The 17,741-nt window shown below is 37.1% G+C and overlaps 1 protein-coding gene and 1 long non-coding RNA gene across 33 annotated transcripts in view; one reads left to right on the top strand and one right to left on the bottom strand.

Moving 5' to 3' along the window:
* NRXN3 (neurexin 3) overlaps positions 1–17,741 on the bottom strand; it is a 1,299,896-nt gene that overhangs the window by 1,063,272 nt on the left and 218,883 nt on the right. The gene's annotated exons all lie outside the window — the stretch shown is intronic.
* On the top strand, positions 1,405–16,926 carry LOC117665877 (uncharacterized). Of its 2 annotated transcripts, XR_004591491.3 has the most exons (5): positions 1,410–1,835; positions 7,415–7,513; positions 8,780–8,839; positions 12,174–12,299; positions 15,392–16,926. It is a non-coding gene; the product is annotated as an uncharacterized LOC117665877 (long non-coding RNA). The 2 variants fall into 2 exon arrangements; XR_015728819.1 differs by lacking the exon at positions 7,415–7,513 and having other exon boundaries at positions 1,405–1,835.

The following is a 17,741-nucleotide window of genomic DNA, read 5'->3' on the forward strand; positions in this document are numbered from 1 at the left end:
TAAAAATCTGTAATTGTATTTCTTTTTATTGGGTGTATAATTTTATACACACTATTATAGTTTGATATGGCTTTGGGCTATTCTAATTAGTATAAAAAAGGAGAATAAAAATAAGTAAATTACAAAACAATTACATATATCCTGTGGCCAGGTAAAGGCAAAAGATCAGTCTTGTAGTGATCACACATCACATTTGGCTTCACTATTTCATATTATTAATTATTTGCTAAACACGTACCTTGCTGGCACATCACCTATTGCTTTCAGAGCTTAAGCATGTTGCCCAATAAAGTTTATAAATGCTCAGTAAAATTTATAATAGTAAAAGTAGGCCATGTCTCATTTCTTGCATCAATACTAGGAGTTTTTTTAATATACAGTATGTAATAACCAAGTGTATATTATTCCTATATTCAGAGTCCCATTCTTGTAATAAAATTCCTTCCTTTTCCAAGCAAATTAGGCAGAGGTTTTGCAAGCCACATCTGAGGTAGATAATGTTGGAAGACTATTTTGTATATAGTGATAAAAGTACTAACTGGACCAGAAAGAATCCATATCTGAAAGAGAATGTAAACCTGTTTGCAAGCTTGCCCAGCAAATGACCTTTTCTAGTGATCCTGATGGATAATGAGCTTAATGAACAGTGTAATGAAGTACATACAGTCCATCCAAATGCATAGATGCATGGAAATGCACAGCATGCTAGGGTGGATGACAACAATGATATGCCAAGGACTAAGAGAAGATTAAAATATGACTGATGTTGAAAAGTGTCAAGAATCAGAACATAAACTTCCATAATGAGGAATTGCCAAGAATAGCTGGACCCTTCAGATTGCTTTCTAAATTGTAACAATATTCTCTGATGAGATTGGTGAAAACTACCTGTCAGAGTCCAACACTTTTAGCTTATAAAACAAATGAATATGAGCCCTGTGTGTAAGCTAGAAGTAGTTATCAGAAGTAAAGGTGTACATGTAGTGTGTACAAACTTTGCTATTCTATAGGTTGCTATACTATATACTGTTTTTGTCTATCTCATGGTATCTTTTTCATACTGGGAATCTTTCTGGAATCATGCAACTAAAGGCAACTTTTGGTAGTTAATTATCGTAAAAAACTCACTAATTACATTAGTTGGGAAAATTGTACTGAACAGTGATAATACCTTTAATTAATCATGTTGGAACAATAAAATATTCCATATAAAAGTGGAATAAACCTATCCAACTGATAGAGTGAGCATAAGTATCCCTCAGTTCACAACCACTTGTTCAGTGACTACTCAAAGATATGATGGTCTTTATGACTGGTGCTCATGGCTGCACTTGTCACAGCATCTCCATGCTATGGGGATATGATCACAATTTTGGGTGCTTGGCAACCAGTTCACAATTGCAATAGTTGCAGTGTCCTGTAGTCATGTGACTGCCCATTTGAAATCTTTACTGCTGGCTTCCAAAAAGCAAAATCAATGGGGAAACTGACAGAAGGTCACAAAAGGTGATCATATGGCATTCTGCTTAACAATTGTGCAAATTTCACTTGAAAACTAGAACAGGACCTGACAAAACTCATTGTAAATCAATGTGGTCACATGATATTGCACTTTGTGACAGTGTTATTTAGTGATGGATATGTTGGTCCCAACTACCAACATTACCAATTAAGCAAGGTGATGCCTTCTGCAGTGTTTTTGCATATTGGAGACAAAGTACCAGGGATGGGGGGAATAAGTTGTCTATTTCTTTCCCCTTCCAAGTGGTACCTACAGCAAAATTATGCCTTCTTCCCTTCCTTGTGGCCATCCCAGGCACCATCACTGAACCAAGGTGAGTTGCCACAAAACACTGTCTCCTTGGTATGTTAATAGGTGCTTCTTTCAGCTTTAATCTGCTGACCTGCCTTGCATGTACAGTACGTTATCCATTTACAGCTTATGTTTTGAACAAAAATGCTTTGATTGCATCTTGTTGAAGAGAATGATTCCAAATGTTAGCAAAGTTTTGCTTACAGGGGAATAGGATCTTTATTCTAGTTCTGTGAACCATGTGTGAACTTTAGGTTTATTCCCTCTCTTCTGCTATGCTACAGAAAATAATGAAATTGACATGACAAAAAGATGTGGGCAATGGAATCAGCATTCAGCCTGACATTAACTGTTTGGGAGGCAGTTTTAATTTTTTCACACACTTGTTCCCTCTGACTCTCATGATTTGGGATACATAACATACAGTTGTTTTGAAAGATTGTTGATGCTGCAGGAAGCCTCCATTCTAAAGTATGGGATTGAAAATGACGAAGTGCAAACACCAGATTCCCCCAGGAAATAGCCTGGATGATTTTTTAGAACCTCTGGATAAATGAGATAACATACACACACAGAGAGAGGTACATCCTCCATGACCCAAGGGCCATTTTCAACCACTTTAATCCTATGACAAATTTTATTGGAGTTTGGTAACGCTAAACATAAAGATAGCAATAAATGTTTCATCAACAATATTTTTTAAAAAATATTTCAAGCTCCTCGGATAAATCAGCAAGTCATTATATTGCTTGGAATACAATTAAGTGAACTGCAGGACAGACAGCATGCTGTGTATACTCCCTGCTCCTTAGCAAAGTGTGGCATCAATATTTTATTTATAAAATAAGTAAACAAATAATTAGATATCTCATCAGCATCATGCAGAAGGGTTGTGATCGCCATCCCTGGTTTATAGGAAACCCAGATGTATTATTGGCAGGACATTAATGAACATGTTGGCATGTATGCGAATGTGTGCTTTCACAAATGGAAGAAATAGGGGTCTGTTTATTCACGCTGGGCTCCTAGGTCACAAGCCACCAGAACAAATCCACACCGCCAAACCAATTCTGTCTCCCTCTCCTAAAACAAATTATTTTCCTGCTTGTTACATTTTAAGCAGTATTTGGATCCAAGTCCTGGATAATCACAGTACTTAGTGTCTTGGGAGAGTGTTCTAAGCTTAAAAGGCCTTACTCATTACTGCATTATTCTAGTTCTAAAGCTCATGCAATTTCACCTATTTCAATATAGCTAAAGGAGGAAACAGCAGAAACAGCAGATCAAATTCAGCAAGTAGATACACCCTCCTGCCAAGATTTTTAAAAAGACTAGAATTAGAGAAATAAGTCACACTTCCTGAAGTCGCGGTGCACATCAGTGATTAAACCAGGATTCCAGCTTTTAGAATACACCACAATATCAGACATTACTGGAACAACCCCAAATTCCCACATATTTCTAAGCAGCAGTTTTGCCGATCTTCTTATCTTTTAAAATTGCATTCTCACTAAAAATGTATCTCTCATATTATCTGCCTGGCCAAATTGATCTGGCAGTGTTGGCATTCTCCAGGTTTCTTCAATTAAACAATACTATCTATCAGAATGTCAGAAGTGTACCTTCTCTATAGCAATGCCTGGCTGACATTACCCTCCCTGGTAGGAATCAGGCTGAAGAAGCAGGGGCCAGAAGTTCCCAGTCAAGTAAGAGTCATTATACAGTTAAATAAATAATCCCAACCCTCATCTTTGTCTTGAAAGAGAACAGCCAAATATCCATTAATTTTGGAAAGGCAGAGAGGAAAAAAAATCTAAAATTTAAACTTTAGAGCATTGACATATACTCATAACATTTATATGCATACAGGTATAAATGTACACATATGTGCACAAACATGATTGCATTATAGTGCAGTAGATAGATCTTCTGTTGGCTTTATTCTTGCCTACAACTAATGTATAGATAGTTTTTGACTTATGACTGTAGTTATATTTTTAAGTCATGCCAGTTGCTAAGTGGGTTACCTGACTGACCTGATTTTACATTTTTCGTGTGGTAATGATTAAGCAAATACTACAGTCGTTAAATGAACCCATTGTCCACAGTGGGCAGTTTATGCCAGAAAACAGAAGCAAATGCTGGGCTCTGTTATGCAAAGGGCTTTGTGCTGTTCGGCACCTTAGGGACTCTTGTAGCCCTAGAGTGGCACCATGCCAAAAAGCCCCTGAGCCACAGCATATTCTTTCTCTGGGCTCTGTGATATCACACACACACATGCATGCACCCCACATCCTCTTTCCTCAGTCTCCCTGAGCTTGTGTTATACTGTAACACAACCCTAACTAACATGCAGTCTATAGTTCTCCCAGGGCCTCCAGGCCCACAGTACTTCCACATGTCTGGGACTTCCTCCACTTCTGACTTAGTGAACTGTACATCTGGGGTCAGATTGCTGCCGCTAAGTGATTCAGACACATGACATTGTGCTTTATGACAGTATCGCTTAGCGACAGAGTTCCAATTGTAGTCATAACTCAAGGACTATCTCCATATTCTTAAGACTGGTTTCTGTTCAAAAATATGACAAAGCTTTCTAAAATAAAATTACAATAAAAATAAAATAAAATAAAAATAAAGGTGCCATACGATTGAGGCATGCAAAGTAAGATTTGATGCAGGAGAAAATTGATAGGGAGCTACCAAAAATCCAAAACCTGGCTTTATCCAAACTGAATGATGGAAGATTCAGGGCAATCAAAAGTGCTTAATTGGAATTCAGTATTACAAAATATTGTGATGGTTAATCTCAACAGCTTTAAAGGAATGGCAGTATGCCTCTGAATTATTGGTGCTAGAGAATCTGAAAAGGAGCTTGCTTTTGTTCTCATGCCCAGGCACGTGCTTAGGGTTACAATACAATGAACTAGATCGGCCTTTGATTCTCATCCACCATTGTTCTTGTGATTCAAATATTTTAGCAGGGAAATAAGAAAGCATTATCTGTTCTTGATGTCAAAAAATGAAGATCCTTTCCATGTAGTGAACAGGAGAAATATGGCCAGCAATATACTGATGGAAACAGTATAGTTTTGCAGCTAAGTGCTAGTAGAGATGTTCTGGTTTCATTTATTTTATGAATGAAAAAGAAAAGGACATTTCCAAATAAAACTATTTTTAAACATTAATGTAACCATGGGGCATTGGAGAGAGAGAGAAGGAGGGAGGGAGGGAAGGAGGGAGGGAGGGAGAGAGAGAGAATTGATATTGCTTTTATTGAGTTACAATGAAATTAACAACGATTACAAGGAAATACAGTGATAGCAAAAGAAAAAGTTGAATGATTTTATTTGCAGGAATAGTATAAGACACACCCAGCTATTCATTTTTTATTTACAATGTGGGCATATATTTTATTAAGAAACACTGGTGCACTAAACATGGCTCAAACAGAAACATTTAAAAACAATAAACAAGCACATACAAAACACTGAGAAATGATATGATGTATTGTGCTCTTACCATTCTTAATAGTGTATTCTATTTGCGGCATTTGAAAGCTCTGAAAAGATATCACTGAGCATATAAACTCCACTAAAGTGAAGAATATATTTGTGATGACTTTGATTCCTCAATGTTCTGTAGCAATACATCTTGAGGCTATACATATAATGGGTAGAAAAAAGTATTTTTAACATCTACTATGTTGCACTTTTATTGGATGTCCTCTGGTATAGCAAATACCAGCATTCTCTCAGACAGTTCACTGTTTTGTATAATTCTTAGTGACTTAGATTCTCCATTGCATTTTAAATTTCTTAGATTCCTTCTTTTCATCATTGCAAATTTTTAATTCATCAGTCTTTTCTAATTTTATTTTTTTTTATCTCCAGAATAAAGCAACAAATGTCTAAGGGGATTGAATCTGAAATTCTTAATCTTTTTCATCAGAATTTATAATGGCCTCCTTAATTTGGCAGTATCACTGAAATCTGAGATTACCATTCTCTCCAAGATGAACAAACACACAAATAAAAAGAGGAATTAGTACTAAAACTGTACATTCATAATTATGAAAATTGCAATATATAAGCGGTCAATAGTTTTCAATAGCTTGCTTGATCCTCTAGAATGGGGAAAAAATGAACAGGGATCACAATTTGTGATAGAATACGTATCTGCACACAGACCATCCCAGCATCCAATTCAATACATCTCCAGTGAAAAAAGATCAAATAGCTAGTGACTGAAAAAAACATCTGCCTAAGTCCCAGGAGAGCTTCTGCTTGGCTATACTGGGTTAGAAAGATAAATAGTCTGATGGCATATGGCAAAGTATCTTCCTGGGATTATAAGATTATATGTGGCAAGGGATGTGTAAATGAATATAAATCTAGTCTATGTCAATGTCACATGTACTCACATCTTATGCCAATCCATCCAATTGCTTTGCAAATTATTTAGAAAATACTGCCTCAAACCTCAATTTTCACTTTCACAAGGTTTTTAGATGTATCTTTCTGCAAAATACATATTTTTCTACATAACCTAGTAACATAAATTGCTACTTTCTTCTGTTTACTCCTTTTTTATGTTCAACCATTCTTTATCTCTTTGAGGAGCTGTTATTCTTTAAACTTTTCCTAAACTTTATTTCTTAGACAGCTTTTCTATGTATATGCTGGATTTGCATGAATTTTCTTTCCAAAAGGAGTGCCAATAAATTCCCTGTATTGCTGCCATGTACACCATGACAGAATCTGCTCTGGTGAATCACAGCACTACAGTGTAAAATAAACCCACAAGAGATTCCTCTTGCATGATTTTGCATAGTTTATATGAGGATGAACTTAACATCCATTCATTTTACAATTAAAAGAAACCACCGTAGAGTCAATAGCAGTTAATTATTTTCCATTCCCTTCTGGACAATTTCCTTTATACAGTAGTCAACTGTTGCAAACTTCCTGTTGGATACAGGCTTGCTCACATTCAGAAAATGCTAAGTGGAATCATTATGATAAGGTAGTAATAAGCCTTGTCTAGGCATTCATTAGAACAGTGTTTTTCAACCTGGGGAACTTTAAAGTGGTGGACTTCAAATTCTGGGGAATTCTGGGAGTTGGAGTCCACAGACTCTAAATTTTCTTATACATTCTAGTGCACGGGTGTCAAGCTCATGTTGCCATCATGTGATGTATTGCGATGTTTTTCTCCTTCACAGAACTGAGGTGGGCATGGCCTGCATACAGTATCTGAATTACTGCATATTTTTATTATTTGATTATGATTTCATGTTATAGAATTATTTGATTTTATAGATGTAACTGCCAAGAGTCACTTTGCAGCTGTCAAATTATGTAATAAATGAATAAAGGATGACAGGTCATAAATGAATAAAGGATGACAGGTCACAAAAATAAGAGGACATAAAGGAAGACCATAAACAACTGCAGAGATACTAGCAAGGAACTGATTTTTTTTAGAATGAGCTGAGGGCTTTAAGAGCAACAAAAAAAGGGGGGGAGGCAAGAACTGAGGTTTCAGAATTATAGAATATCTATTTCAAATGGAATATCCGCTTTGGATTATATTCTCTAGGGAGGAATTAAGGAGGACAGATTTCTCTATCTGAAAGAGGACAAATGTCTCCAAGAGGAGAAAAAGGAAGATCTCAGAAATTAGAGATCAATCACTCAGGTATCAACACATGGGATTTTTTTTTTTACCATAGTTGATAAAGTGATCCATATATTAAGATCCTTAAAAATAATGGGGTGGTCAATAAATCTTGTTGGGCTAACATTCTCTGATTTTTTCAGTCAGTAACTTCCCCAGAAGTTTCTAAGAACACTCATGACATAAGATACCTCAGTTTCAACAAAGGACTTGACAAAGTGTGCTCTGTGCTTTGAGAAGCAAGCTTATCAGTGTGGGTTGGGTAGCATGACAATCATACATCCTGCTACCTCAAAAATGATACTCAATAAATACCAAGTGACTCTTCTTCAGATGTGCAGGTGATGCAGCATTGAATGGGATAGGTTACATCCTAGGATTTAGCAATACTATTTAAAATAATTTTGGCTTGTTAGAAAAACGGGCTGAAAATCAGCATGCATTGTAACTGAGACAAATGTAATTTTTTTCACTCCAGAAGAAGAAACCAAGGACACAGGTAAGAAGGCATGGTGTACATCTGTTTGATAATAGTTATGAAAAAATATCTTGGATTCAGTTAGCTAAATAAAAACTGAAAACCAGTCAGCTGTGTGATGCAGCTGCAGGAAAGGCAAATGCAGCTTTATTCTGAATCAACAAAATATAAATCCCAAATTACAGGAAGTAATTGCTGTAATTTATTTTGCTTTAGTCAAATCCCCCATGGATACTGTGTACAGTTCTGGACACAAGTTAAAGATTCAGTAAACGCAGAGCAGATTCAGAGAAGGACAAGATAAGCAAATTCAGAGGAGACTAGAAATTAAGAAGCCTTATAAAGGAATTTAGGAGCAGATCGATCTTAGTCTATGACAGCCATTCTTGCAGCTGATGAAATGAACTGTAGATCACAAAAGTTTATATTTTTTTTAATAATATTTGTTGATTGGAAAAGATGCTGTTAAATGCATGTATTTAGCTTGGAGACAAGATGATTGAAAAGGTATGATAACTGTTCAAATCCTGGGAAAAGTAGCCATAAAAGATAAAAAACTGTTTTTTAATATTGGATCTAAGATATGGGAAGAAAGATTGGGGAGGATCCTAACAATAAGAACAGTTTGATAGGAGAAGCAATAATTGGGCAAATTTGTCGGCTCCCTTTCATTTCTCTGGGATGCTTTAATTTGGATTTCTGTACTGAACAGGGGATTGGACTGGATGGCCTAAGCAGTCTCTTCCAATTCTGTCAGTCTATAATATTATTTTGCCTTTAAAAAACCTTTTCTATTTTTTCCCGCCAAGGGCAAGATAGCTCTTCAGAAGCTCTAGGAGTAAAGCAGAAGCCTCCATCAGGTCACAAGTGTAAGTCTGTTTCTCCTCCCCCTTAATACTTCTTCCTATAAAGTTCAAATGGAAATCTCCCTGGAAATGTTCCTTTCAGCTATCTTAATACTATGATATTTGAAACTTTCACATTTCATCTACAATCAGCATTAAGAGCAAATGTAATCTAGATTTTTAAGCAATTATAATCTTGGGAAACAACCACTGTTGAACAACCACTTCTCCCCCACCGATAATTCTCTTTATATTGTAAAAACTAATTCTGCTGCAGCTATGCAGCTTGGACGCATATGGCATTAAGACAGGGGTGAAATGCTATCGGTTCACACCGGTTCAGGTGATCCAGTAGTAATAAAATCTACCAGTTCCAGGCGAACCGGTAGTAAAAAAAGCTACTGGTTCATCTGAACCGGTATTTCTGACGATCAGCTGTGCAGCACCATTTATATTCGCTAGAAAGCAGTAAATCCTGCTTTCTAGTGAATATAAACCGTGCAGCACAGCTGTTCCCCACCCTTGCTGTTCTACTTACCTTCTTAAGGCTCCTTTTTCCACATGAAGCACATGTTTGGTGTACACTGCGCATGCTTGGCATATACCATGCATGTGCAGGCAGTGAACCAGTGGGAACCTGTGGAGGATTTCACCACTGCACTAAGATACGGTGGTGATGAAGGAGCAGATGTACATGGCCAGTTCTCTGTATCAGGTTGAACTTCTCATTGAATTGTAAAGTCTACAGGAGAATCACAAGGATACTGGAAGAACATGGGTACAAGCAACTCCAGTATTTGAAACCCTGCCTTCTTAGGATTTCTACTTTCAAAGAAATTTGTGAGTGTGCTTACAAAGTCTTGCCTAGTAGGGCAGAGGCATCAAGACCCCAATGAAATCAGGACAAACACTTTGTGCATTCAATGTCCATCTTACACATTTAGCTCTTGATTATAAAGGTACTGTCCTCAGAATTGTAAACACAGCAAATGTTGTAAAACTCTCAAATTAATGCTAAAGTGGCTTGCATTTTTATTTCAGTTCTTTAAAGGAGAAGCTGACTACATTTTTTCAAAACTGACTATTGAAGATTAAAAATTCACCTTGAATATGAAAATCTTCTGCATCTGGAGCTCTTTGTTCAACTGACATTATCCCACAATTGTGTTAAAACAACTCAGCTAAAGTAAACTCAAATTAAAAAGCTGTGCAGTCTTCGTTCCAGTTATTACCACAGCCATATTGCTGGCATCCTTGCCATTTACTTAATGCCAGACAATCTGGATAGATGCCTATTGGGTTACTTGCCCTACTTGTTTTTTAAACACTCCTAATTTAGATATTAATATTTAACATCAACATTACTGCCTGACTTCCTACAGAGGAGCTTTTAGCCCATATGTATTCAATAAACTGAAAAGGGGGTTCTCCTGAGAATGCAAAAGCAGCTTAAGATAAGAGTCCTCACTACTCAGCACAGCTGCAGGTGTTCGTCACAAAACTCTAAATTCAATACCTGAACATCATTCATACTGAACTTCTAGCATTAGGATAAAGTAATTAAATTATAAAGGTGCATGAATTTTCATGAAAAATACAAGTATCTATTATACCTTACTATAAGAGCCTTGATGGTGCAGTGGTTAAAGTGCAGTGTTGGGCAAACTCTGCCCACAGCCTGGAGTTTGATCCTGACAAGGCTTAAGGTTGACTCAGCCTTCCATGCTTCCAAAGTCGGTAAAACGAGGACCCAGATTACTGAGGCAATAAGCAAATTATGCTTCTACCTTGTAAAATGCCCAGAGAGTGTTGTAAAGCACTATGGGGCAGTGCATAAGTACAAATATATGTCACCACTGAGCCACGGTGGCGCAGTGGTTAGAATGCAGTACTGCAGGCTACTTCTCTGGCTGACTGCAGATCAAATCTCACCAAGCTCAGGATTGACTCAGCCTTCCATCCTTCTGAGGTGGGTAAAATGAGGACCCAGATTGTTGGGGGCAATATTTTGACTCTGTAAACAGCTTAGAGAGGGCTGTAAAAGCACTGTGAAGCAGTATATAAGTCTAAGTGCTATTGCTATTGCTAAATGCTATTGCTATTGCTATTATGCAAATACATGTGTTCTATAGTATAGAAGGTTTTAAATCTAGGATTATGGAAGGGGAGTAAGAGGAGAAATAATTAATCTATATTGAAAATAAAATAAAGTCTTTACAAGCTAAGAAAAATGCTGGTTTAGAAATTTGCTTGTTTGGAGAGTTTGAGCATAAGATCTTATGAACTGAAATAACGTAGTCAAGGATAAAATGTGCCATGTGCCATTGCACATGATTGAGCTGTCCTTGTTGCTTCCTTGTTATGTTAGTGCATAAAAAAAGGACCTTGACTCAGTATGGAACAGATAAGCTTCGATGGGCCTCACTTCAGAAGCAATTTTCTGGTTTCTTTGAAGGGACAGGGGACTGAAGAGCGATTTTTCAGAAATGAAAATCAGCTATTTAATCTAAATTATCATCCACCAATATTCTCTAATATAAACTGTTATCCCTTCCAGCACCACCTTATATTCAGACATGAAAGGACCCAAACTATAACAAAGTTCAAATATAAAAGTGGGAAAATGCTTTTTCTCCATTTACTCTGTATGATCTCTCACTTTTTTTTCCTCTGTTATACACAAACATACATACACACAAATACATAAATTTAATGCAATTACTGAAATCTGACTTTTAACTTCCTGGAATTTTTTTCCCTTGTTGACTCGAGAGAGGGGATACTGGTAGTGTGTCCTGATTATTAAATTATGATTTCCATTATTTTGTAATATTGGCTGCCCTCACTTTCTGAGGGGGTTTCTTAAGAGAACTTCCCACTTGATGGTTAAGACTTATTTGAAATGTAGGAAGCAAGGGAGGCTTCAGATGTAGAAGAGGAGATCAAAAAAGCCAGAACATTTATTTGATTCAATTTAATCATTGAATCAAATAAGTCAATCCCAATGAACTTTGGGTGGTTCACAATTTGATAAATAATAATAAGTCTCTCTTTTGATGAAAGGTTCCAAGGCACAGCTGCAGTACAACTTCTTCTGAATTTACAAGTGCATTTTTTTTCCATATTACCTACCCATCATTAATGTTTATTATTATAAAAGGAATTGTTAATGGTATTATAACTGTATACAGCAGCCTTCCTAAATAAAATATGTAGGAACTAACTTCCAGAATTCCAAAACAGCATATACTGCACATAATTTTATTAAATGGTATATATCAAGGTCTCACATAATTTTCAGTGGAATTTCACTGAAACAGCTGTAAATATTAATGCTGTTTTCTCTTCTATCCTGAAGTCTCAAGTATTGTTTCAGTGAAGTTCAATTAACATTACACGCCTGGAGAAAACTGGCTCCTACAATTGACTGGAAAAGGGACATATACAAAAGAGGAATGGTAAAAAAAACTTCACACCTGGTGTAGTAAGTCATTTTAACTATTTTTAAAATGTTTTATTGATTAGATTTTTAGATTCCAATCATCATGTGACTCTCAAACTCTAAAAAATAAATTATTCATAATGCAATATTGTAATTAAAATATATTGAATTATAAAAAGAATAACCATATTTATCTTAAAACCAGAGCATTTAAATAATTGCAAATGTACTATTCCAATTAATTAAAAAGGACTTCCAGAATAGCTCTGCTTTAACCTGCTCCTGGAAAGTGGTGGGGCAAACCTCCTCTCCAATAGAATATGATTCTGTAATATGGAGATATTATAGAAAAGCATCTCCTCCTAATCTTGGGCATTCTAATCTCTCAGTGGTGGGGTGACTCCTACATGGAATTCATTCAATGATTATGTCAGGTTTCGAGGTCGTCTCAAATAAATTGCATTTTAAACAAAGTCTTTGAAGAAAAACTCCTATTTATTAAGCATGACATTCTGAATCCGACTCCATCGAAGCCAACACTGACTTCCAGACCCAAAACCCTCCCTTTCTGTTCCCCACTCCCCTGCACTCATTGGCCATCTTCCAAGTCATTCTACCACTAATCTACTGCTCTAGCTCAAAGGAATTTCCCCCCTCCCATCCCATCTCCTAGGGGATATTATCTCCAGGGAAAATAAGTAGGTGAAAAGTCAAACGTCCCTTTCCAGACGCCTCCGCTTCTCCTTCTTATGTCAACACTAGAGTAAATGCAGCTTGAAGTGCTGACAGATTAGTTATTGATCATTTTCCAGATGAAAAAAAATAGTTTGGAAGTATTAAACATATCCAAAGTATGCCTCCTAATTCTTCACTGCAATTTTTAGAAATGCATGCAGTTATATTTATATATATTGGGGAGAAATACATCAATGTGTAAATATTAGGAGCAATCGTATACTCAAATAAATTTTAGCTCTCAGTATGTTTAGATTCTAAAGTAGAAACAAGGTAGGACACATTTACTATTGCAAAGCTGACAAGGACCACAAACGACTGAGCTGTCACTACTACAACAAGCAGTGGAAGGCCTCTGATACTTCAAGGTACATGGGGCACAACCGAAACATCTGGAAACTGCAAGCAGTACAAGTTATCTTTCAGCCTAAGCTCAATTAGTTCAACTGCCTGCTTTGTGCAGCTACCCAAATTAAAGCATCATCTGCTCAAACATTCTCAGTGAAGGAGAACTCAATATCTTTTTCTGCAACTGGTTCCACTGTTGAACTGTTCTATTAAGAAGTCGTTCTTAACATTCAGCTAGAATCTGCCTTCCCTCAAATTAAAACCACTGTTCTATGTCCTGCCTCTGAGATAAGGACAGATGTTGGCCTTCTTTTTTGCGTTGTCCTTTCAGATAGTTGAAAAGTACTATTTGCTGGGCATCTTATGAGTTAAGCAGGGTCAGATCTGGTTAGTATTTGGATGAGATACCACAAGAAAATACCACAGTTATAGACCAAATTGGAAAGTCAATAACAAAACAGGAGAAAGCAGTGACAAACTACTTTGCCAAAGTAGATACATCCATACAGCTACCAAAAGTTTACATATACTTAATAGAGGCTAAACTAATGGAAAATGTGACCATTAAAAGTCATTGGAATATCACTTTTGTTTTATATAAAGCATTAAGTCTCTGAAGGTACTCAATACTTAAACTAAATAATAAGCCAAACTTTCTGGCTTACATTAAAAGTCCTTTTTTGTTTCAACAAGGATTTGGGGGGAGGGGGGCATTGGAGTTATTTAACTTTCAGCATGTTACTGCTACTTGGGGAGTATATTAAATATGATGTTATAATCTTATTTATTTGTTGTAAACATTTTTGAAGGCCCACGTGGCACCCAAACTGATACATCAAATAAATAGGTCCCAATATTATATCATACCAAATCTTTCTTCTGGGAGCAATTTACGATAATCATTAACAAGCAAGTCAAATCTCTGGTCAACCTCTGTCGTAGGAAACCTATCTGAGTTTGCAAAATTATTATGATTACATTACAGGTACTTCTCCAAAACGCTTAGTCTCTTAGTAAATCCCAAACCCTTGCAAGAGGAAGAGAATACACTTATGTGTTAGCAACAGGGGGAAAGCATGTGGGAGTGGAAAGATTCTAGAGGAGCACAGCCATCGCTTATGACGTATTTTACTTATTACTGGAGGATGGCAATTCGGCAGTAAAATACAATGTTGTCACTTTCAATATGTGCTAAAGGTGATTTAAAAGAGCTGGCTGGGAACAACTTACAGTGTTATCTGATTACAATACACCAGGTAAATCAAATTAATGGGAATGGGGGCTATATCATCTCTTCTGACAGCCCCAGATCAATTCTCCACTATAACTAGTTCAGGCAGAATTTTGAGGATCCTTCCCATCTTCTTAAGGACTTCATTTCAGAGTATCCAACTTTGAGAAAAAGGATTAAATTGTTGAGCTAAGAACAAGACAAATCCTGGCTTTCCTGCTTAGGAAGGAACAAGAGAATGGATGATAGCATCCAAGAAGAAAAAGACTTATGCCGAATATTCAGACTTCAGATGAATATTCAAAACAATTAAACAACATTAAAAGCAGTAGACAATATTAGAATTAAATACTAATAGTGTTTAAAAATTTCATAGATAAAAACACAATGAAGGATATGATCAAGGATATATTTGCCAGAGTCTAGGAGCTGCAGAGAAAAGGGCCCTCTATGACAGTGTTGGCGAACTGAGTGCCGAAATGGGAGTGTGTGCGCAGGGGGGGATGGAGTGCCGGAAACGGGAAGAGCCGTTCCCCAGTGCTCATGCACGTGCCAGGAAGCTGAGCTTCCAGTGTGCGCTTGCATGCCAGTCACCTGGTCTTCGGTTTCTGGTGAGCATGCACATGCGAAGACCAGCTGGCCAACACGCATGCGTGCGCCAGAAACCGGAAGCTCAGTCTCCTGGCGTGCATGGCAGCAACTGGTGTGCCTGGAGAGATGGCTCTGTGTGCCACTTCCGGCACGCGTGCCATAGGTTTGCCATTATGGCTCTATGACATGCCATGATGTATTGCTCTAAGTTACTTATTTATCTCCTCAGATATCATGAATTTGAACTGATTCTTTCTAATGTACAAGAGGACTCATCCCATAATTCACCATGCATCAATGATGGCATCTATGCTGCTGGATTGTGAGAGATTTTATCAGAGAGAAAAATCAAATCATTTCTCAACTTTGGCAACTTTAAAATGTGTGAACTTTAACTCCCAGAATTCCCCAGCTAGCAAGTTCCCAATCTAGAACAGTTCAGTAGACTTTATCCTTGCAGCTGTAATGTATGACGGGAAAAACTGTTGATGTTACCTAGTTGAATAATGAAACATCTTCAAGAAAACAAGCAAACACAGAAAGCACCAAGGACCCCACAGAACTCTTTTTGCTGCACATATTGCACACAAGCCTTCAAGAGTGTGTTTTTCAGATTCAAATATAGGCAGCTGCACTCTTGCTAACTATCTTGCACTTCGGGTGCCACAGTTTATCTGTGCACCATCTTTGCAGCATATTGGAAAGATCATAGGGGCAATTGTGTTGGCTACCTCAGCAAATTTCCTACTCTGATACCAATCAGGTCACTGACAGAATCATTAATGCAATCAGTCATGAATTATTCTAAAATCTCTTGGAATCCAGCTAGATCTGTTTTAATAGATTAATTCATCTTCACAGATCTACTGCCCATACAGAATCATAATTTGTCCAAGTTAGAGTGAATTTCACTTTGAGAGATTATTTAACTTTTCTTCCTAATAGATACTATCAACAGCACAAGCCAAATGCTTCTTTTTCCATCTAGTATGACCCAGATGCTGTCCCACTGATAGCATCTGTCACTTTACATCAACAGTTGCAAGCATGATCCCTACAGACAGATTACCAGAATTTATAAACTACAGCTTATCTTGGAACTCTAACCATAGGCATTTCTGGGCAGCTACTGTCATCAGTCACTGAAGAAGCAAGCAATTTTTCAGCAGAAGAAATTGGGCAGAATCAAATTCAATAGAAAACATCCATGAGGAGAGTTCGTGGCAAGTGTGTTTGTATGTGAAACAACTCTTTCTATCTTGGCCTCCATTGTGTAAGTTCACTGATTTCCTCCAAACACTGACAATTTCCTCCAGTACCTCACTATTCTTGAATAAATCAGCGAGGTATGCTTGAGATAATGAGTGAGTAAGCAGAAAATCCAATTGCACAGCACAAGGTGGCCAGCAAATCTGTGTATCATCCTTACTGTTCTATTAGCCAAGTGCTCTGCAGCATTATTAGATCCTGGAAGAACTCAAGGAGATGGGCCAAAACTATGGTCATCCCAACACACCAGCAAATTAATTTCATTTGGGTGAGGCAAAAGAGCTTTGAAATGATCCCACAGTGGTTTTATATTTCTCCACAAAGGTTTTGCCTTACTATTTTGCTGCTGTTTCTGCTTTAGCTCCTCATTCTGATGTGCTCCAGAAATTTTGGACTAATTTCCATAATTCTCAAGTGACATAGCCCAAAAAAAAAAAAAAGCCAAACTATGGAATTAACACTGAAATACAAATAGAAGGCAATAGCCTGAACAATGCTACTTTTGCATTTTCTGGTATCATCTTCCTCCCTCTCCCCCTCCTCCCTTCTTCTTCCCTCTCCAAATTCCATTTCTTTTTGTTTCTTTTTAGCCTCATTCAACATTTTGGAAATGCAGGATTTAAATATTAAATAGATAGAAGATAGATGATACACAAATAAACAGGATGCCAGCTTTGAGCTATTTAAAATATTGACTACATTTTTAAACAGGTAAATGTCATCAGAATAAGCATCAAACTGATTGAATAGAAACAAAACCAATGAAACAGATTGATTAGACTGCAACTTCCTCTCCCACTCCAGTGATATTTTGATTTAAGATCCCAAAAGAGCTTCTAGTGGGTGGTGGCAAAATTTCTTGTTTGCGGAAAAATAATGGGAGAGGGAAGAATCCAGCAAACACTGGCTTAGTTTTTCTATATGGGCATGTATGCATGTGGATGCCCTCTAGTCAATCGTGACTCCAGGCAACTATATGGTCAAGTCCCTGCAGTTCTGTTGACAATGTTTTTAGAAGACCTTTGGTCATTGCCTTCTTTCTATGGCTGAAAGAGAGGGGGGCTGGCCCTAAATCATTTAGCTGGTTTCTGTGCCTACGTTAGGATTAGAATTCAAACCAGTTTTCATTGCACTTCCTAGTGCAGTGCCTTTAACTGTGACACAAAAATGTATTATTTATTCATGTATTATTTAAAGAATGTATATGGCTCCTTTCTCACACAATAATCCTAGGCAGCTCATAACAAAACCAATAAAACACAAAACACATTATACATCTGCTTCCACTGTTCCATAGCAACCCATACAAC

This window comes from Pantherophis guttatus, chromosome 1 (genome assembly GCF_059756535.1).
Source record: "Pantherophis guttatus breed Tessera chromosome 1, ASM5975653v1, whole genome shotgun sequence".
Classification (NCBI taxonomy): Eukaryota; Metazoa; Chordata; class Lepidosauria; order Squamata; family Colubridae; genus Pantherophis; species Pantherophis guttatus.